At 49.4% G+C, this 21,692-nt stretch overlaps 1 long non-coding RNA gene across 1 annotated transcript in view; it reads right to left on the bottom strand.

Annotated features, from left to right (window-relative positions):
* Nucleotides 1-791: 791 nt before the first annotated feature.
* The window catches only part of LOC119376964 (uncharacterized), a 142,006-nt gene continuing 121,105 nt past the window's right edge, over nucleotides 792-21,692 (bottom strand). The window contains exons 2-4 of the long non-coding RNA XR_005180712.2: nucleotides 1,823-1,883; nucleotides 1,599-1,763; nucleotides 792-1,244 (exon numbers count right to left, since the gene is read on the bottom strand). This is a non-coding gene — a long non-coding RNA (uncharacterized LOC119376964). The remainder of the gene's footprint in view (nucleotides 1,245-1,598; nucleotides 1,764-1,822; nucleotides 1,884-21,692) is intronic.

Here is a 21,692-nt window from a genome sequence, read left to right on the forward strand (position 1 = left end):
GTTCCCACTGCTCTGTTTACCAAAGCGTCGATGACGCCAATGTTTGAGGTAAGCATGTACGGTTTCCCCGGCACGAGTAGAAACTTGTTAGGGAGTTCGCAAACTCTGTGCGCAACATGCGCACTACACTGTAAAAAATTTTTCTTGAAAAAAAACAGAAATTGTCTGGCAGCTGGCCTGCCAGAAAATTTCTGTTCTCTTTCTGTTTTCTGTTTTTATGTTTTTGTAATTTTACATGTCTCTTCTGTCCCTGCTAACAGAAAATTTCTGTAATTTCCATCGCTTTTTCCGTTTTCAGTAACAGAAAATGTCTGTAATATTACATGTATTTTTTGTTCTCAGCAACAGTAAATTTCTGTAATTTCGAATGTCTTTTCTGTTGGCAGTAACAGAAAACTTCTGTACCTTGACATAGATTTTCGGTTCGCACTAACAGCAAATTTTTGTAATTTTACTACTCTTGGTTTTTTAGTACAGAAATCCTGTGATTGGACAAGTATTTTTTTTTTTTCATTCGTTCAGTACAGGAAGCTTCCGTAATTAAAATGGGCTTTCTGCTTTAAGTAACAAGAAATTCTGAAATTGTATTCTTTCTCATGGCAGCAACGTCAGTTGACGAAAATTCGGCAATTTGACAGGTTATGCAATATTAAATGTATGTGGTGCAAGAACAGAAAATCTCAGACAGAAAGCACCACGATTTTTTGCATCTGCATTGTCCCCTTTATAGCACGCATCCTCTCTCACAAATTCGTTAATTCAGTATCAGTACACCACAGAGTGAAATGCGAACAAGTTTATTGACATGGAACATAAAAGTTCAGGCAGTTGCCAACATGTGCATCTTGAAATACGAGAGATGCCCACGCTATCACAAGCGGTCACTATGCATTATTTGAAGGTCGCAGGTTCGGTCCCTGCCAGCGCGATGTTATCTTTTCATCCACTTTGCTTTCTTCACACTTACTTCGTAATGACTACAAATAACATCCCCTGTACTTGCCTTGGCTTTCTTGTCTGTTAGTTGTACAATTCCCGTTTCGTTCACTATGCCCCCAGTATCACAAGGGGTCCAGATTCAGGAATCTCTCGGGGATATTGTTCGAGTTGGCCGGCACATATGTTTAAACGTCAAGTCCTTCAGGGAGCTACTCAATGACGGCACTTTCGGGTTCAGGTTGTGCTGTTTCCCACGTGTATGGTCAGTCGTTGTGCCCTTTCCGGGACTGACAGTGGCAATTGACCTAAAAAGAAGAGGCAATTCCGTTTAGCAGTGCACAAGAACCTAAATATTCTTAGATACAGTGTAACTACAAAGGCACCTACTTGCTCTTCATTAAGAATATGCTTTTCTGCATGCATCCATCTCAACTTAAATTACCATCACTTTAAATACAATATTGCCACATAAGTCTAAAATGAAACTCCTAACCTTTATAACACTAAAATTAGAATCTGGACTCAGGTTACCTAAATGAGGCCATCTCAATAAATAAAGGTATTCTATGTGAGCAATATACCACAAATTTTTTTAATGTTACCGGAAAGCTAAAATTATTGGCCAAAGTATTGTGTCCAAGATTTAGTTTCAATCTCACCTATGAGTGAACTCCAGCATAAGACTTGTCTCTTTTGGGTGGGCAAAGTTGACGCAAAGTGTGCCAGGAATAATATCTTGAACGCCTCTCTAGGACTGGATGCTTGCATGAGAGGAACGTTGTCAATGCAAGGTGTGAAGGACTTCCCTGTCAGGAAACCACCACCTGGAAGTTGAAAATTTGGGTTCAAGATTTACTATATTTAGAAGGGGAGAATAACATACCTTTAGCAAATATGAAAGGCCAACTTGGCATTTCCCCAATGTCATCATCACAGGTAGTATCCTTGAATAAAAAAAGAGCATTGATTGAATAAGTAGACACGAGGTAAAATAGAATTTGTTAATAACAGGAAACCACGCGGGCAAACGGGACAAGAAAGGCTGATAGGACTTTCTTGTCCCGTTTGCACGCGCTGTTTCCTGTTATGAAGCCAAACCAACAAGCTCAAGCTCATACCCTTTTAAACAATTTGTTAAGCTGGACGTTTGCACGTATTTTAACACTGCGTACTCTCAAACACTTTGAGCGCCCGAACGATGCTTATCAAAAAGCACAATGCAAGAAAGAAGATAAAAAATCAACAAGTGATTTTCAGGCTGTATTAGCACCGAATCTCTTGCCCTAAGTGGAAGTGAAATGACGCATTCTGAAAATGCTGGTCTGCACCTGCGATGGTTCGCTCTATTTTCGGTGTACAATCGAGCCCGGATATATCGAATTCGATGGAGATTGTGAAATAGTTCGATGTATAAATAATTCGATATTCGAAATTGTGCTCATAATAAAAACATAGCACGTCTCTGACAAATATCTAAACTTGCAGAAAGACGGGAGATCACCGATTGGCGTATCCAAAAGCAGCAACGTCGACAGGCACACGACGGTGATAAATGATTTATTTGATGCGCAAAAAGCCGAACAGGTCGACGGGGCTCAACTGGCAGCACACGTGAAATGTGCAAGAAGGAAGTAGCGCTGAATAAAAAATTACACCATCTCCCGCTAAAGGGGACCATGAGGCGATGTCAAGCCGGAGCACTTGCACGATCGCGTTCCGTTGGCGTTCGTTGGGCATGCTACCGACCTCGCGTCGTGGAACGCGAAGAGGGACGCTACGCGCGTCGTATCTTCCATCTAGCCTGGCCGTTAATTCTCACAGGGCGAGCGGGGAACGCGGTCGACAGGCGGGCGAGAGGGGGGCAGCGTAGGAGAGGAAAGAGAAGGGGAGGGGACGCGCATGCGCTCGAGCTCATCGCGGCGTTGCGCAGGAGAGAATTTCGGCATGTCTAGCCCGTGTTTCAGAGGAAGAGTGGAAAGGGGGAGGGGAGAGGGGTATGAGAGAGGGAAAGTGGAGAGGGAAAGTGGAGAGGGGAAGGGGAGAGGGAAAGTGGAGAGGGGAAGGGGGGATGGTGAGCGGAGAGGAGGTGTGTGGAGAGGGTATGCGCATGCGCAGTAAGGGTGGTCACGCCGCACACCACCACCACCACCACCGCCGGATTGAGCTCGACCTTAAGATACTTCGCATCTAAAAAAAAAAAGGCCAGTTTAGTGCCGAGAAAGACATGCCCTGTAGTCACAAGCAAGCGCTTACACCACACTCAAAATCCAGCGCCAAATCACGGCACCGATACCTTCGACGGAGCGCGAATTCATCAAAAGCCGCCACTTCTTCAAAGCACCCACCCTACGCCCACGCCAGCTAAACGCGTGCGAGAACAACCACCGTGTTTCGAACAAGTAAGCGCTTACACCACATTCCAGATCCAGCGTCAAATCACAGCGCCGATACCTTCGACGGAGCGCAAATTCATCAAAAGCCGCCTCTTCTTCAAAGCGCCCACCCTCCCCCCATGCCAGCGAAACGCGTGCAAGACCAACCAGCGTGTTTCGAACGAGTAAGCACTTACACCACATTCTAGATACAGCGTCAAATCACAGCGCCGATACTTTCGACGGAGTGCAAATTCATCAAAAGCCTCCTCTTCAAAGCACCCACCCTCCCCCCATGCCAGAGAAACGCGTGCAAGAACAGCCAGCGTGTTTCGAACAAGTAAACGCTTACACCACATTCCAGATCCAGCGTCAAATCACGGCGCCGATACCTTCAACGGAACGGAAATTCATCAAAGGCCGCCACTTCAAAGCACCCACCCTTCCTTAACGCCGGAGAAACGCGTGCAAGAACAGCCAGCGGGCTTCGAACAAAGCCGCTTGTGCATAGCGTGGAAAGTTCGAGAACCTTAGGCCCCCGTGACGCCGTCTCAAACGACACTGCTTTCACCGTTGCGTCTACCGACGACGCCGAACTGGCTCAACATCTTTACCGAGCCGCTGCTGCACTGTGAACAGATGAGTCATGTCCAACTCTCCCGAACCCAGGCGCGAACCAATAAGCGCGATGAGGCGTGTGGGTCGGCCAGTCAACGAAGAAGCCAGTGAGCCAGAAGTGAGGAAAGACACTATCAGACTGTGGCACTGAAAATAACTTATATGTCGCCACGCATACATATCTTGTAGTAACGCAAAGTTCAAAAAAAAAAAAAAGGAAAGGAAGCAGAAAAAAGGAGAGGAACAAAAGACAGGCGCTACGCACACTACGCTACGCGTGCGCGGATTTCCTGCACGTGTTGTGCAGTGCACTTTGAGGCCTTGGGCGTGGCGTCGCGTTCGATATATCAGATGTGCAGCGAAGAGGAGCACTATATTTGCGTGCACAAGCCCAAGATATTTGCATGGAATTCTACCTCTGTTTCACAGGCACAACAATTCGTGTGGTTCGATATATGCGTGTTCGACTGCATTTTTTCGATAAGTGCTGTTCATGTAGAGGGCACAGAATCGTTGCGGTAATATGAAACGGGTTGAGGCGTTGCTCAAAAGGGACACTGCGTCGCGTCACTTTTTAAGTGATTATATTATTGAACAGAATCTCGAGCGATACAATTCACTAAGGCAGACACATTAACGCTGCGGTGTCAAAGACCTTCTATAGTTCGACGTAACGTCGACGCGTGCGCACGCTCGGCATAGCGACGCTACGCTATTCAAACGTATACAGCACAAAGGCCGGCGCGACCGCGCGTCCGGCGTCCGTGGCGCGCCGCGCCCCTGCTGCAGCCGGCGGGAGATGCGACATGCTGCAATCCGCGCCGGCGACGTTACCCAAAGAACAGTGTACCCAAAGACCCTGATTGTACGGTGTCTGCGTTTCTTCGTTCTTCGTTACGAAGGGACGCCGGGCGTGCTCAACTGCGTATGCGTCAAGTCGACGTAGCGCGGCCGACGGGGCGCGCAAGTAGGAGTATGAGCAGTATGAGTGCTCGGTTTTCGCGTCAACGTAACGTGACGAACCAACGAACCTGGCGCCGCCAACCTCTGCTGGTTGACGCGAACGCTGCGCTGGACTATAAAGGGCCCTTTATAACGAGGCGATTACGCTGGCAAAGCAGAACAAGAAATCACGCATCATAGCAAGCTAAGGACGCACACGATCCGTATAAATGGGACTGCTCCGCCAACGCCACATGACACAAACACATTCTTAGATCGCAACATTAGCGGAGCACCCGCTTCGGTGCGCCTAAACTAGCGGATCACAGAGGAGACAACGGTCGAACACATTGCAGTGTGACGCAATCTCTCGCAATCGCGTGCACGATAGTACGCTCTGCGCGGTAACAACGAATCACACTGCGCAGACCGTGGCAGCCGCTTGGCACATTTGAAATGGCAGCACTGCTCTGCTTACACCTCCTGCCGCACGGCTAAGCGCAGCAGCACAACTTAATACGACGTGCACTAGCAATCAACGTTTCCAGAACCATTCGTTCAAAAAACGTTGCTAACTGTGCATGGCTACGCGAGCCACTGTCATCGAGCGCTATAGCAACAACATTATCAAGTAATATCACTTCAGTAATAGAGAATAGAGTTCAGTAATCACATAAAGCAGCAAGGGAACTTTCAATCACCTGATGGACGAACTGTAACAAAGCGCAGTGGTTCAATGGCAGCAGACCGTCGACGAGCAAACAACGAGGAGCGTCAGTCGGTCCAGTCCACAAAGAAGAAACTATAGGCCTATGCAGCATGAAATTTGAATCTGTGCATCGAAGCGCGCCGAAAGCAAGGACCGCAACATGTACGAATGCGCATATTACTTGAGACAAAATTAATTGCTACAGTTGGCTTGCTTCCTAAAATATAAGCAATTTATTACTCGGTGGAGTGTATTTTTATAGCTGTTTTTCAATTACTAAGAGGCACGTGATCAATCGTCTGTAAAGCGCCGGCTATAAAGACAGAAATTTTCTGTTTTTTTCAGGTACGTATTTCTGTTAAGACGAATAACAGAAATTTTCTGTGTGTCCACAGACTTTGTCTGTAAGATGTCTGTACTTTTACACAGATTTTTTACAGTGTACTTTTTGATGCGCTTTGTAGACTTCCTGCTTGTTACGGCAGTTGAGATACGTGTCGTCTGAAGCGAGTTCCGTCAGGTTGTGTTCCTCTGCTGCGTTTTTCGAATTGGCCCGTCCCAAGTTCGCTGACATTGGCCGCTAGGGACACGCAGAAAACAGACGCGCACACGCGTCCCCCCTCCAGCCCGGCCACAGTCCGCCCACTCATGCAGGGGGGAGACGCGCGCATTGCGTTCCATTTTGTCCGGGCCCGTCTCAATATTGCTTTTTTTATCCGCCAGGCTGTGCGTTCTGGCGCTGCAGTCACACTGACTGGAAAACTCCACCAAGCGCTGGCGAAATGCACGTGGGAGGAGCTATCGTGCTTTTGGCGCGTGTTTCCGAATCGTTTTTAGCGATTTTAAGTTCATTGTTGCGATTACTTCTCGGTTATTTCTGTTTATTATATTATTTTAGACCTTGTTCGTCCATTTTAACCCGGTTTTGAGCATTGCTAGCCTTGTTATGGCCTGTATTGAGCGCTTTACTGTGAGCGTGATCACGCCGCATGAGATGCATGGATGGACGACAGCCGGGCCCCTAAAGTGCTCCGCACTTAACACGCGATTAAATACGAGGAACATTATACGGATCGATCTGCTTTGGGCGCTACGCGTTCAAATCTGTCTCGAATACTGCTATTCACGCATCCTTGAAAACTTACATTCTGGTGTTTTAAGTGCCAAAACGAAGACTAAAGTTTGCTTTCCCGCATGACAGAATATTTTTGCGACACGTCCCGCGTTTCATCCGGATGTGGAGATAATGCAGGTGTCATGCGTTGGAGCAGCCTCTCATTGCTGTGCTGACGAGTGGTATGTCCCATAGGGGAAAGCGACAGGGGCGTAGCCAAGGGGGGGGGGGTTCAAACCCCCCCCCCCCCCCCCCCCGAAATTTTTCAATTTTGCATGTGTATATATACACGCACACATACAAACGCACGCACGAACATACATAAAGTATGGTTGAACCCCCCCCCGAAAAAATTTCTGGCTACGCCCCTGGAAAGCGACAATCCGCATGTTGCGCTGCAGGAATTGTTTGTCGTGCGGGAAAGCTAGCTTTACAGATACGTGGCACGTTCACAGAGAACGGGGAGGGTTGCACTTCATGGTGCTCACTGTCACATTTCTAAAGTGGTCGGCGGAAGGTGCACTTTGTGGGAACAGTTTTCGGCGAATGACTTTTTTCTCGTGAAATTGTATTTTACATTTATAAAGACAGGTATTTGTGTTTTCGTTCTATGCGCTGATGTGGGACGTAGTGTATCCATTCTGTGGAAACTTCAGTGGCCACAACGAGAACGACATCTGCACTTTCAAGACTGCTTAATCGTTTTTCGTGCACCGCTCCCAGCTCGTTCATTGCACGCAAACCTAGAAGAAGAGTTTTACTTACAATGTCTCGGTTTATGTTTTATAGGTTTATGCGAATTAGTCTGCAATCACGAGGGAAACCCGGCTATTAAATAACACGATTAGAGAGTGAACGTATGAATTCAGCGCCGAAGATACTCAATGCAAGTGGTAGGGCTGTTTCGCCACACAAGTTAGTTGGCTCGGTGGATACGTTGGAGCGAATACGTTACAGGCTGAGAGATCGAGTCTTGGTATACGAGTGACGAGTTCGCGTATACAGACATGACGTGGTATTAGTCTTTCCGTCTGTTGCTGGCGCTTGTACCACCGTGTTTTCCCGATGGGTGTATACCACACGCATGCATACTAATCGTCGTTTATTTGAACTATGCACCAATGAACATCAACTTTATATATTCGTCTACCGTGCATAGGCGTGCGCACAGGGGGGCCAGGGGGTGCCCCCCCCTTGTCACCTAAGAGGGGGGGGGGGCGCAAAACCTGCCCCCTACATTGACTGCCCCTAGTTACCTAAAAAGGGGGGGGGGGGTCGCAAAATCTGCCCCTCGTACATTGACTTAGTAGGGGGGAGGGGCGCTGCGATGAACCTTCCCCTCCCCCCCCCCCTGATGGGGAACCCTGCGCACGCCTATGCGTGTACGTGCGTGCATTCGTGTATGTGTGTGAATTCTTCTTATCCGACCTACATACCCAGGAGTGTTGCCTTGTCGTCGGCAAGAGTTGAGCAGTTGCTCTATTAAAGTGGCTAAGCTGCGCCGACATCTTCATCGGAAACAGTCAATTCAAGCAGAGGCAAGGGGACTGCAGTCTCTGCTCCCGTGTGCGCTGTCGTGTTGAGCTCCCATGTGTGACTCCTCCGATGCGAGGTCCTCATTGCGAGTCTCGGAGTAGACCAACACCCCCCACCCTTGAGACGCCGTCTTGCATTGTCTGGCCTCGGAAGCCAGAAATGAGCGGCGGTCTACCCGATAGCCCCGTAAGTAGGTCACGGCACGACCTGAAATCTCGTCGTGAGAGGTGCTTTTTATATCTGCCACCGCAGGGTCGGGCGTGCTGGCTGTGTGACGGTAGTGACGGAGCTCCCAAGCTCTCTCCGCGGTGCTACCGGGACCGGTCGTCCGAACAGCGTGTCGGTAGGGACGTCGCTTCCGCCATCTTTTGAAGGCGAAGTCGGGTCGTGGCCGCTTTCACAAAGGCTCTTCCGTCGCTGACTTCTAAGGCGGCGGCCACAAAGAGAGTGCACAAGTGGCTCCTCGCGCCGACGGACGGCCACTCCGATAAGCGAGGAATTTGCATTAATGCCGCGTAAAGTGTGCAAAGGCTCTCTATATAGATCAGCAGTTCGATTCTGCAGACACTCGAGGCCCCGTTTTCACCAACGTCAGAGCGGAAGGCTTTACAGGCCCGCTGCCGTGCATTTTCTTTCTGGGGCCTTCAGCGTATTGTGCGACAGGTAGTACGTGATATCTTTCGCACCTGTTAACAAGCGTGGATACAGTTCCGTGTCACTCACCACCTCTTTTCCTCTTTTTGTTGTTGTTTTCTTTTCCTCCTTCTCTTTATCACCTTACAATGTAGGCAGCGAAAATCGCGGCCCGCTGTGACTGGCGTTGGCGTGTTTGTTACTCTTAATTCTCGCTTCACAAGAGCGACGTCTCTTTCAACAGCGTGAACCTGTTGCCTGTCGCGGTTCGCTGCTGTCGGAATCGCCGGAAGTCATCCGTGCCCCGTTTGGAGGAGTGCTTCGCGCATTACCACGAGATTATAAAAGAGCAGCCAAGGACGTCCTGAGAGCGGCCGACCTTCTCCGACTCTTACGAGAGCGTTCTTCACTTAATCCTATACCCCCGTCAGGCGGCCGTAATGGGGAGGAGTAAAAAATCTGATCCATCGTTTCGATCTGGCCGTTGATGAGGTGAAAGCGTCGCATGCAGCAGTATAGGGAAATAAGCTTACGCGCGCTTCCCGCCCGCTTCAAGGGCTCGGCAGAAACGAAACACGCGCGCAGATCACGACGAATAGCAAACGAGCTCCGCTAGCGAAGGCCTGCGTTCCAGCCAGGATGTCGTGCTTACAAAACTGCATGCGGGGTAATGCCGTAAGAAGGCGAGGCCAGACGGAGCGAAAGGAAAAGCAAGAGAGCGCCAAGTCTCTCGAAGGTATATAGAGCGTGATCGTTGCGACAACGCCGTCGCGTGCGTTGCCGAAGAAGGCTGCGTATTCTGGTTCATGTATACGCAACTGCCGGCACTTCGCGATAACCGGGCCGAAGAAATCGCGAGCACGACCTTTACTATAACGGGCGAAACGCACGCTGCGTGGAGAGTGTAGTACATAAACGTTTTTTTTTTTTTTTATTAGCTAAAACGTTAATAAGCCGACGAGAGCACCACTTCGGTGCACCTAGGCGAGGGCACCGTGACGGCTGGCACGCGGCTGGCGAGAACCGCGCCGGCTTTCTGCCGTATCCGAGTGTGCGCGCGCGTGCGTGCAGTTATCGCGCTTCGATAGATCGGGCGTAAACGCAGCTGTCGCGATGCTTACCGCGCTGGCGCGCTTCGTTTCAGCGGTCGCCGATGGCCGACGATTGCCTGGCGCGCCGAGGGCCTTATTTCGCGCCGCGCGTGCTCGAGAGGACGCCGACGGGCCGCTTGTTCGCCGTGCACCAGCCCACGGAACCCGGGTGCGCGCCTCGGCCGTGGGTGGCCGGAAGCCGATCGCGCAGGCCACAGCGACGCGTTCAAGGCCTCGCGACAGCGTGCTGTGCTGCGCGACGCCCTTAGCGCTCCGGGGGGGAAGAAGACGACGCCATCGTCAGCCGTTGGCGCGCAGCTGCGCGCGACAACGCCGAGTCTTTAACAAGCGAAGCGTCGCCGCCGCTGGCACGGTGTCAAAGCGCGCCTCGTCGTCGAAACGGCCTGACGCGTAGGAGATAGGGCTCGCAGCGGTTTGTTTTGCGCCCGGCGGACGGTGTTTTTCTCGGCCACTTTTGCCGCCGCGTGCTTATCTGGGCAGCTTCCCCCCCTCGCCCCTAAGCCGCTGCCGCACGTCGTTGCACACCTCGCGGGCGCCTCGCAAGATTACGATAGCGCAGCGGCAGCGCTCAACGCGCACCCTCGCGTGCCTGGTCGAATCGCCGAGGGTTCGGTGCGCACCGGTTGCCATGACGACGGAAAATATTTTTTTCTTCCTTCGCTCACAGCTGCCCAACTTTCGTTCTTGCTAGAAAAGAGATCTTCCGCTCGTTTCTCGCAATGGCTGCTTGTCGGCATATATAAAAGGGTGAACGCGGCCTTGGTAGCACGAAGATGTGCAGAGAAGAGCAACTCAGGCACACATCCTTGCTTTTGCTCAGCCGATCGCTAGAGGCCGCGTGGAAGCCGCGTGCGAGCGCGTTGCAACGTGAAGCAAGAGTTCGGCCAAGTTTCGGCGGTGTGCGCTGGCACGGCGGCACTGCGGCTTCCGCGCGCACCCCGATACTTGTATCGCACGCAGGCTTGCCGACCGTGGTCTGTTTCACCTCGCAGCACGGGCAGTATCGGCCGGGGTCGGGTGCTGCAAGAGAGGAGAGAAGGCCATGAGTGGGTGTCGTGACACGAACCTGCGCTAAAAGGAGCAACGATAAAGGAAGTTGAGAGGGGGCTCGTATAGAAAACGTCTAGTGGAGCAGCCGTGAAAACGCTTGCTGGTTTCGTAAGGCCGGATTTTTCGCGTGCAGTTTTAAAAGTAGCGGTACGGGCAAACTGCCAGAGGAGGAAATGGGAGCAGAAACGGAGGTCCCCCCTTCTTTCACAAGGCCCCCGTTACACGCACTGGTGACGTAAGCAGAAGCGAGAACGTCAGGGGCGCCTTCGTTGCTGTTTGCGCGGCGTAAACAGCGAAAGTGATGCTTTCGCGAAATGGGACCGCTCCATCGCTGGAAAAGTGGATGCATCAACGTTTAATGGCGCATGATTCGTGCACCTAGAAGCGGCAGAGGTGCGCAGCTCCTACCCCTCTGCCTCTGGTTGTATGTTGAATTAGTAGTGCACATGAAACAGTCGGTTCATATAAGGTGCTCTGGCGATGTTGGCCTGATCTACGATGCGCAAAGTGAATCACTCGTGTTCACAGTCCACCTGCCCCAGTGTTACTCCAGCCCACATGCGCCCTTTCAGCGTGGCTGCGTGAAAATAGCTTCTGAAAACGAAGGTCGCAAAGCAGGTGGACGTCGTTTCGACGAACATTTTCTTTTTTTTTCGCTGTAATGAACACGGGTCAGCCAGCGCCCTCACCACACTGGAACTTCACGTGCATGCACCCTTGCATTGCAGTGCAGCAATATTTAACGAACGTCCGACGTACGCCGGTTTGAGGGAGCTCGCTCACCGTGTCCACTACGTTAGACACACCGTGTGCAGATGCTGGCCAGCAGTCACAGTCAGTTCTCCGTGCAGTAGCCGCAGCCGTGACCCCCCTGAACTCTTCCCATGGCCACAAAATTAGCGAATTCCTGCCGTGGCGCCGCGGCCTCGCGAGGAATTCAAAATGTCGCGTCTTGTGGTGTGCCCAAGCCAGCGCCGCCATGGCAGCCGGGAAATCTTTGAGACTATGTAGCGTCTTTCTTTACTCCAGTGCGGTATTTCTTTTTTTTTTTTTTTAATGCGGTCGTGGCGAGCAGAGCGGCAAAGCCGAAGGGACGGCGTGCGCTTGGCGTATCGAACGCGCGGCGCCTTTCAAGAAGCCAGCTTCTCTTCACCTTGCCGTGGCGCTGCCACTGCTTGTATTCCGGTTCTTGCGCGAGCAAAACACTCCGGCACGCCAGGCACGCTTCACGGACATTAACAGCTGCGTTCGGAATCGCATAAAGAGGAAAAGATAGGAAAGAACGCACGGCGGCCAACTATTTTCCAACGCCTCGCGCCTCAATCAGCAAAGTGAGAGGGGCAGGGACGTGTGTATAAGATGAGCTAAGCGCGAGCTACGGCGAAGCCACAGGGCGCGACAAACGTGTAGTAGCAGGGTGGGTGCGCGAAAGCCTCGCCTGTTTTCTTTCCAAGTCGAGCGCGTGCGCTGTGCACGAGGACGAAACCCGAACGCGATGTTTACTATAAGGGATGGGTGTTTTGTATAGGAACGGTGTTGCAAAACAGCAAGCAAAGCCCTTACGCTGTGCATAAATTAAGTGATAACGTTAGCGGCGGAGAGAGGCTGGAACTACGCAGTCAGGTATATTTATTACTATGCTGCGAACCATTTATTTCGAAAGTGCTTCGCTTGCTCAGGAACTTTTCAGCGGACCAGCATAGCGTTCGATCTTGCTGGCATCGCGCCGAAATCGGCTCATATCATTGCACGTCGCAACTTCTTGACCCCCCGCATACACCTCGCTTGCTTGGCCTAATTATCATCCACGAACGGTGGTTCAGGTTGGCGCTATCGCGAATGAGCAAGTGTAGTTATTACTTTTTTCAAGACGCTCGCTTTACATACTTTTCGACGTGCTGACGTCGAAAAATCATTGCGCAAATGTGGTACTGACTTGAATCCGCTTATTGCGATTGCAGGAAGCTTCTTGATTACCTGCTGTTACTGACAACTGGAAGCTTTAACCACGTTTTGCTGCTTTTATTACTTTCTATTGACAGCTAGACAGCCCACGCTACTGATCTTCATTTAATGCCCTTTTCAGGTGTCTATACGCGGCGAAAATTCCGGGAACAGCTGAAAGCAGTACGTGGCAGGATAAGCACACTAGGCGCAGTCGGATAGCTTGCTGCTTCCTAAACGGCTTATGCGTCGAAACACGATACGCCAGCTGCTTCGCGCTGAATTATTGCTGTATTTTGCATGAATTATTTGGCTACGTTTTAACGCGTGTACCATCGATGGTATATATAGCATAAAAGAACTAAGAGAAACATATACCCGACAACCGCTGTATATTTTGCAGTCTGCGTGTAAACATCTAGGGCTCTACGCGTCGATCATACGCGGTCAGTTGTGATGAATGTTATCCTTTAATAACGGGCGCCGCAGTGGCAAAAGCAGCGGCACCGCACAAACTGGGCAACAATGCCATAGTGACCTGCAGACATTTCTGGAAGATTCTGTCACAAATGAATGATCATAGCTTGCATCGCACAGTGTAAGCGGCCTGCGTTTCGTTTGACCTCATATCGCGCTACCCTGCAGTGCGTCTTCCACTCTCTTTTCTATAAATCGACTTCGCCTTTTCTGTCTTTGACGCATCTTGTGTGTTGACTTTGCGTTCCAGTGCGCCTAATCTGACTTCTTTTGCACAAGTTGCCTTTCGTGCATTTATGCCAACTGACTTTATATACGTTCCGATGTATCTCATGTGATCCCTGTTGTGAAATTTCCTTAGTGCACCTATACATGTCACTTGACTTTAAGCGTGATTTTTTTCATTCGTGTTGCCTTTTCTTTTGTTCAACACCATTTTGTGTTCTGTTTCTCATTTCATTACGGGCCCATTCCTTGTGAAAAAGAGGAACCTCTTATGTAATAGTGATAATATTAAGGAAAAAAAACAAAAACATAGAAGTGCTGCCTGTGTCAATAAATAAATCGAATCCTTGTTTCGAGGCACCCACCCTCTGTGTAATGTCTCCAACACGGGAGAGCGTGAATATCTTTTGCGTCGATATCGTTAACCTCTCCTGCCTTACTGAAAGTGACGAGTGGCATTTTATTTTCGAATAAAACCTGACTTATCCAGATTTTGAACCCTGACCGGTCTTACGAAAACGTCGTCCAATCGACACAAATGAATGACAACAGTAACTAAATTCGTTTAGACTGGTAGCTGACTTTTCCGAGAATATCTTAGCGGCTGCTCTTTGACATCCGAAGTGCAGGGGGTCTTGAGCGATCGTCTGCATCCCTGCCTTGCATCACCTGGTGTCCACTTACTTCACAATTTTATTCTTTCTGTCATTTATTGCCGCGTAGGGTGTATATAGCAAACTGGTCTGGTTGATCTCGCTGTCCTAACTCCACCAATCATATCACTCCCTGTTCTGCACTGTCGCCAAATGTCGAACGATCATTAGTGTTTTACGATATATACGTGAGGAAAAAGTAGTAAATAAAATATTGGAGCAGATGAAAGCTGGAAACTGACCAACCCATTCCAGTGGGGTTCAATTACAGACATACGTACAGAGCATACGCCTTCGTTAGTCTTCTCTCAGTCGTCTCTCTCTCTCTCTCTCTCTCTCACACACCACACACACACACCACACACACACACACACACACACACACACACACACACACACACCACACACACACACACACACACCACACACACACACACACACACACACACACACACACACACACACACACACACAGTGTGACAGTGTGTGTGTTCAGAATAGCAGGGCTGTAGCACACATCTTAATCATCTATAGTATAAAGCAACGATCCTGCAGATGACTTTGATATGCGTAAATCCGTATTTCGATGGGGGCAAAGTGCAAGAACAACAATGTGTATATTTAAATTAAGGTATACGTTAAAGAATCCCAGCGGGTCAAAATTAATCCGGAGCACCTTACTTCGGCACGCCTCGTCATCAGGTTTCGCCACGTAAAACCCCGTACTGTGTCCTTCCTTTCTTGTGTTCCGTCTCGTTTGCGCTGACGTTTTTACAGTATGCCCGGAATTTAATTATTATTTTTTAGGTTTCACTACGCGTAGTTCACATGGACGAACCTCCTTCTTATCAACGCTGATGGATTACTCAGCGCACGCATCGCAAATCACGCGCTCTGATGAAAAGCATGCGTGTGCATGCGATCCATAGCACACAATGACAGTCGGGCTGACAAGTGACTCTCACGCATGGGCGGAAGCATTATCGCACTTTCCACCAACAGTCACGCTCTCCATCAGAGAAGATTATGTACGGGTGTGAGCGTACACCGTATACACTGTATGCTCTGTGTCGCATGTATCGCGCGCCTATATACGTATATAGCCTGCGTTGCATAGAAATTAATAGAAACAGAGAGAGGGGGAGAGGTAACGTGGTATGAGCAGCTGTCATTTGCCAGGCCCAAAACGCAATTATTTGCTTTATTCGCTTGCATTCGTCATGATTGAGATTCAGTCCTGTACACTATCTTTTCAATGATCGTAGATTCCACTTGCTATACTAACGTGTCGGCAGCGGTAGCTTACGTGTGGTGTAGATATTTTGAGCAAGAAGATCTTCAAGAGCGCATAGATAATAAAGCTTATACAGATTCAACACACGTTGCAATCTACTTGATGTATGACTACAAATGTTGTAATCTATATTTGGTATCAATCTGCGGAGCGTCGGGTTTGCACTCGAGGGCCACAATGTGCAGAGGTCCGTCTCGCTCATACTGCAAATTTATAGGGATTGCGGCAGAGGCTTCCATGCTATACTTGCTTTATCGGCCTTGCCATGTCCCTCAAGATGCCCAAGTACCCAGTGGACAGTGATTCTGGTAGGCCGCTGCATTCATTGCTACTGCCAGCCGTTTCAGTTTGTGAATTTGTGTGATGGTGTAGTTCGAGACTCTATTAGCGCTCCACAAACTGCAACTCGCGCAGCACTTGTATGTGTCGATGCGCACGTGCAACCATGCAGTGAGCTGCTCATACGGCCTGGCTGCATATATATGTAATATGCGTAGACAGCTGCGCTCGCTTTTCTGGTGGGTGTCAGATGTGCTGGCATCTGACAACCACTAGAAAGGGGTGTCAGATCATATGCTACGGAACTTGACGGGTCGGTCCGCCGAAGTTTGGGGAAGTATACAGTTGACACGGTTGCGATTTCTGTAACTGGCGAGCCCACATTTTTAGCGACGGGGTTTGCTGCCCGGTCGCTCTGGTTTGCTGGTGACGTCTATTCAAAGGCCGGTGTTGTTCCGCTTCATCTGCACCCGTTCGCCGAGAAATATTGCCTGACTCGGGCATCACCATGTTGTTCCAAGGGATTGATGTTTTCCTGTGGGACTACATATGGTGGTATAGACTCCGTAGTTTGGAAATATATTGACCCACGAACTCTAGTAACTGGCTGCCTTGGAAAGTTTGACGCCGTCAGCCTTCGTTTGTTATGCGCCATGCTTCGACTGTGTCCATAAGATGATTCAGGTAAGTATATCTTTCTCTGTTTTTTGAAGGCGTCTATGCCAGGGCAGTCCAGAAATGGTGCGCATAGATTGTGTATAGCAGTACGTCCAGCTCTCGCCAATGGACGATTGTGAGGTTATGTTGCAAGAAGTTGAGGCTGGACTTTGACAAGGTTGCTGGCGACCTTCTCTGAGACTGTTCCCGAGTGATGGTCAATCCGTTTCATTATGCCTGATTCGGTGCGCCATATGATGTGATTGGGCACTATAGCAAGGTAGTTCTGATGCCTGCGGTACAAAAGCTTCAGTTCAGACGCCTTTATACTTCGCTCAAGGCATCTATTTAGACCGGCTTAACGCGAACGCACGCCATACGCAGCGCAGTTATTGCCACGCCCTAGAAAAGTCGGCACTGCTCTGCAGTCTAGCGTCACGGCACAGTCAGCGTGGCCGGCAAGCCGATCAGGCTGAGCTATCAATGGCAAAACAGTGGCGAAAGGATTGGGGCATGGCGAGCCTGGCGACATTCATATAAGTGGAAACGTTCACGTATTCAGTGCGAATGGCAAATTGAAAACAAGCTGCCCATCGTGACCAGACCAACAAGACTTCGTGCCCCACGACATGCTATGTTGGATGAAAGAGGGTTTGCAAGGGAAAGTGGTAATCGGGCAGGGACCTTCATGCTGTTTACCCTCGTGCGGAACGACACACAGAGTCCGGCGTCTACCGGTTTACGCAAACGATCGGGCAGAAAGAAAAATAAGGAACGGGAAACGGCGCCGGCTGTGCTTCGTACACTGGCGCAACCCTTGAGGTCGCCTTGTGGGTAATTTGACCACCCTGCGTAAGCTCTATCACAGACGACGAGAACGACGTGTCGTACCCAGACACCCCTGTGACATTGCCTTCGTTTCAAAACCTTGGCTCCGAACCAAGAGGGCTGCAGGCTATAGCGTAGCGTATAATATCTCTGAGAACGTTATATAAGCCAAGTTGTTTGGCGAGGCCAGTCCAGTACCGAGAGGCGTTCCCGTTTCCAGTGTCCACTCGTCCATGATATTTAGACAGGCGTCCGCTATGTGGTAGGGGCATGGAGAGCATCGCTTCTGCCACCCACGAATTGCTGTATGGGTGGATGAGCGTTGCAGCGTTTGCAGCCTCGAAGTTTTCTTTTGCTAACAGTTGCTCTGTCGAATTTCCTCTCACCTTTTTGTATCTTCACCGCACGCAGCAGCTCCGTGAGATCCAATATCTCGAACTACGTGCAACTTTTGTGATTTCTAAAAAATAGGCATGCCATAAATTGGTACGCACAACAACTTCGCACTGTAAACACCCGCCCTCAAGTCAATAATTAAAGAGTTAATTCACGAGTTTTTAAATGCGAAGCATTTCTTAGCGAACCTCTCGCACTTTGAGCGTTTCTATCTACGTATCTATCTATCTATCTATGAAGGAAAGAAGTGTTAATTTCAAGGGCTCGTTTTCTTTGTTATACACAATATTAGTGAGAACTAACAGACAATAATGCCAAGGAAAGTGCAGGGGATGTTTTTAGTAATAAATGTAAGGTAATTGTGAAGAAAGAAAAGTGGACGAAAAGATAGCTTGCCGCGGGCAGGGACCGAACCTGCGACCTTCGAATAACGCGTCCGATGCTCTACCAACTGAGCTACCGCGGCGGCCATCCCCCCGTCCACTTTATAGGGTATATATGTGTGCATTTAAACGTGGGAGCGTCAGTCAGCGCCGCCAGTAGCCATGACGGCGAGTGTGGAACACTCTTTTTCTGCCTGGTTGGCGTCACGTAGCACGTGAACTTATTACGAGCTCGTAATAAGCGTTAAGGAAAACCAACATCGGCAGCGTTGACTCAACGAATGGAAAGAATGAAAATTGGGATCTCAGCAGGAATCGAACCCAAGCATTCTGCGTGGCAATCAGGTATTCTACCACTGAGCCACGCCAGGTCTATAAAATGGTTTGGAAAAACAGCCTACGCAGGCGTAATATCGGTGCAACGTCAATTGTGGTTGTGGTGCTGGCTATCTAATTTTACAAGAAAGCAATTACCACTACATGATACTCCTACGATGTGTACTCCTACGATACAGGCGTCATATGAGATTAACGTCTGTAGTTCCAGTGTTGGCTCCGCTTTTATAGCAGTCTAATAAACATTACATTTGTATTCCTATGATTCAGCAGGCTATATTGAATCATTGCTCGACCCCGGAGGAATACATTAACGAAAGTTACATATTATATCCACATCACCGCACCGTAAAGTGCACTTAGTCAGCCAGAACGACGCAGTGTCCTCTTCATTTCTTTTTTTATTGTTTTTCTTTCACATATCGACGAATTCAGTTCGGGAAGGTTGACAAGGTGTGACTTCGTGCTCACTGGATGCAAAGCGCTTCGAGTTATGTGACTCTTGCCAGAGATATAGGTCTATGCAGGGCTTAGTGTCCCCTCATTGGAGGGGGGTGGGGGGCTAAGAGGGCGGCGACCTATATACATACATACACACATACATGCAGCCCCTCCTCAGGAAATGGAATGGGAAGCCGGGCTCCCCCGAGCCCCCACTGACTTTAAGCCCTGGGTCTATGCTAAGACTGGCACACCTCGCAAAGTGACTTTAGTTACCTAAAGTAAAAAAGACCTGAGCACTTCAGTTCTGTCATGAACCGTGCTCTCGGCCTGCCGGACACAAGGAGTTCACAAGACGATAAGTTACGCGGAACCAGAAGGTTCGAAATGTATTCTCCGCGCGTACTTCACTACGTGGACGCGAAAAAAATTTGGCTCAGCAAGTTTAATCGCTTTTAAACGAACGCCCCCTAAAATGCAGGCTGGACGCGTTCCATGCGCAATCGGCGGTTTCACAGAGTTTTAGTGTACGCGTAGTGCCCGTTTCAATTGCAATGTCTAGCTGGCTGAAGCTTTCGATCTGCTGTTTCTCAGTTGTAGCATAATCCTGACTCGGCGTGCGCTTTTCCCGTTGACGCGATTTTTCTTGATCGAGCGGCGGAGACCAGATTCACGCGCCGACTGTTCTGTCTCTCTGCACTCGTACGAAGTTTTAGCTCTGCGAAAGGAGGTCCGCAGGCTGACAAAAATTCTCTCGAGCTCCGTGCGATTCCCAGGAGTGTGCCACCATTGTTGTGAAGTCGTCGCATTTGAAGTTCCGAGGATCGTCGTAGAAAGAAAGAAAGAAAGAAAGAAAGAAAGAAAGAAAGAAAGAAAGAAAGAAAGAAAGAAAGAAAGAAAGAAAGAAAGAAAGAAAGAAAGAAAGAAAGAAAGGTTCGTTTATTTGGGAAAGGACATAACTGCTCGTCGGAGCAGTACACGAGCGGAACACGGCTGCGGAAAAGTTCCCGGTCGTTACGCTATACTGCTGTAGCGTGGCACTCCTCTCTCGCTGGCTCATCGAGGGCTGCTGCGTGTCGCCCGGAAGCCATAAAGCGGGCATCCATGGCCGCCTTGTCTTAGCGCAGCCCGAGCTCGGATGATGGCTTCGCACCCCCCCCCCCCCCCCCCCCCCCAGTTGCTGCTCCACCGCGCTGCTTGGCCGGAAGAACAGCCAGAGGTGGCTGTTCCGCTTGTTCCCGCCGTTACAATGTGGGGCCGTCGAGAGCACGGGGCAAGCGCCGGGATTTACGATGCCCCGTGGCAACGGGTAGATAATAGCCGCCGTGCAGTGCATGCAGATTGAAAGAAAAAAAAAATGTCGCAAACATATCGAATTTCTCGGCTCGCGTATGACGTCACTAGTAAAATGGGAGATGAAAGAAAAAGAAATGCTTGAAGGAGGAAATGCCAGCCGTATACCTACTGATTATCTTCAGTCATTAACTGAGATTTTGTACGTGTGTACAGTAGACCACACTTACACGAAACTGTAAGGGACGCGAAAATGTATTACCTTTATCCGAAGTTTCACTTAAGCGCGTATAAGACGCACAAAAAACACCGAGATTTATTTTATTCGAAAAGCGCTCGATTGTTGTATAGTTGTATAGCATTACCGTGGTGAAAGGAATGTTCCTGCGCTCTGCTTTTCATAATGCAGCTTACTTTGCGCAATGCTGCGGCTGTTCATGTGGAAATTGACTCCTAATAACTCTGCGTGCAGCACTCGCGTCCATATTAGAGCTGCATACTTTCAGTTGATTGCATCTCTTTCCATATGGTCCGAAATAAAAACGCGCTAAAAAAAATGGTGAAGCTTGCACTGAGTCGCGCAAGGCTTGAAACGGCGAAACTGAAGGATTCTAAAGTCTCATATGCTTCGTTCCGGGTTGTTGCTATAGGCTTTAGCTAGGTTAGTCACGACACGGATGTCCAAACTCCAGAACCGAGCGTTCGCGCCTCTCATAGATCTACGGGCACGTCGTCGTTGGCGTAGGACTTCCATCGCTTCAAGCTCTTCTCGCAGCCGCCGTTGCCTTTCCCGCTCCCTATAGTATGGCAGCGTCGCGCTAGTCGGGCCAAGCCCGAAGGAAGAGGGCAGCTGGAGCCCTAGTGACCTTCTTTGTTTTTCATTATTTTTTTCTCTCTTTCTTCTCTCTCTTTCTCTTTGTTTCTTGTATCTCTATTTTGTATCTGTTTCTTTCTATTTCTTCTTTCCATTTCTTTCTCTTTAATTATCGTTGTTTTTATCTTTATTTCTCTCTCTTTCTGCGTTTCTCTTTCTTTCTCTTTCTATATCTTTCTCTGTCTTTCTACCTTTGTATGTCTGTATTCCCATTATTTCTCTCTATTTCTCTCTCTCTCTCTTAGTGAACCAGTGGTGAGTAGTGGGATTTGCCCAATTTCCGTGGCACATGTCCGTTCATGATGATGATGGTTTTCTGATAGGCCGCACAAATAACGGCCAGCTTAAACAGCTTCGCGATGGATTCTGTTTAGCCAAGTCTGCTAACATTGTAGCTATGGATACTATGGACGGCCGACCAAAGTTGATAAAGTTGTTTCGGTTATCCGGCGATTTCCGTTAAGCGAGTTTCGTTTGCGTGGAGTCCACAGCAACGTGGCAGTGGGCGATCCACGCCAGTTCCGCATTCGTAAGAGCATGTTACTGGACGGCGTATCATGAATACTGATAAATCAGACGCGAACGCG

This window comes from Rhipicephalus sanguineus, chromosome 1 (assembly GCF_013339695.2).
Source record: "Rhipicephalus sanguineus isolate Rsan-2018 chromosome 1, BIME_Rsan_1.4, whole genome shotgun sequence".
Lineage (NCBI taxonomy): Eukaryota > Metazoa > Arthropoda > Arachnida > Ixodida > Ixodidae > Rhipicephalus > Rhipicephalus sanguineus.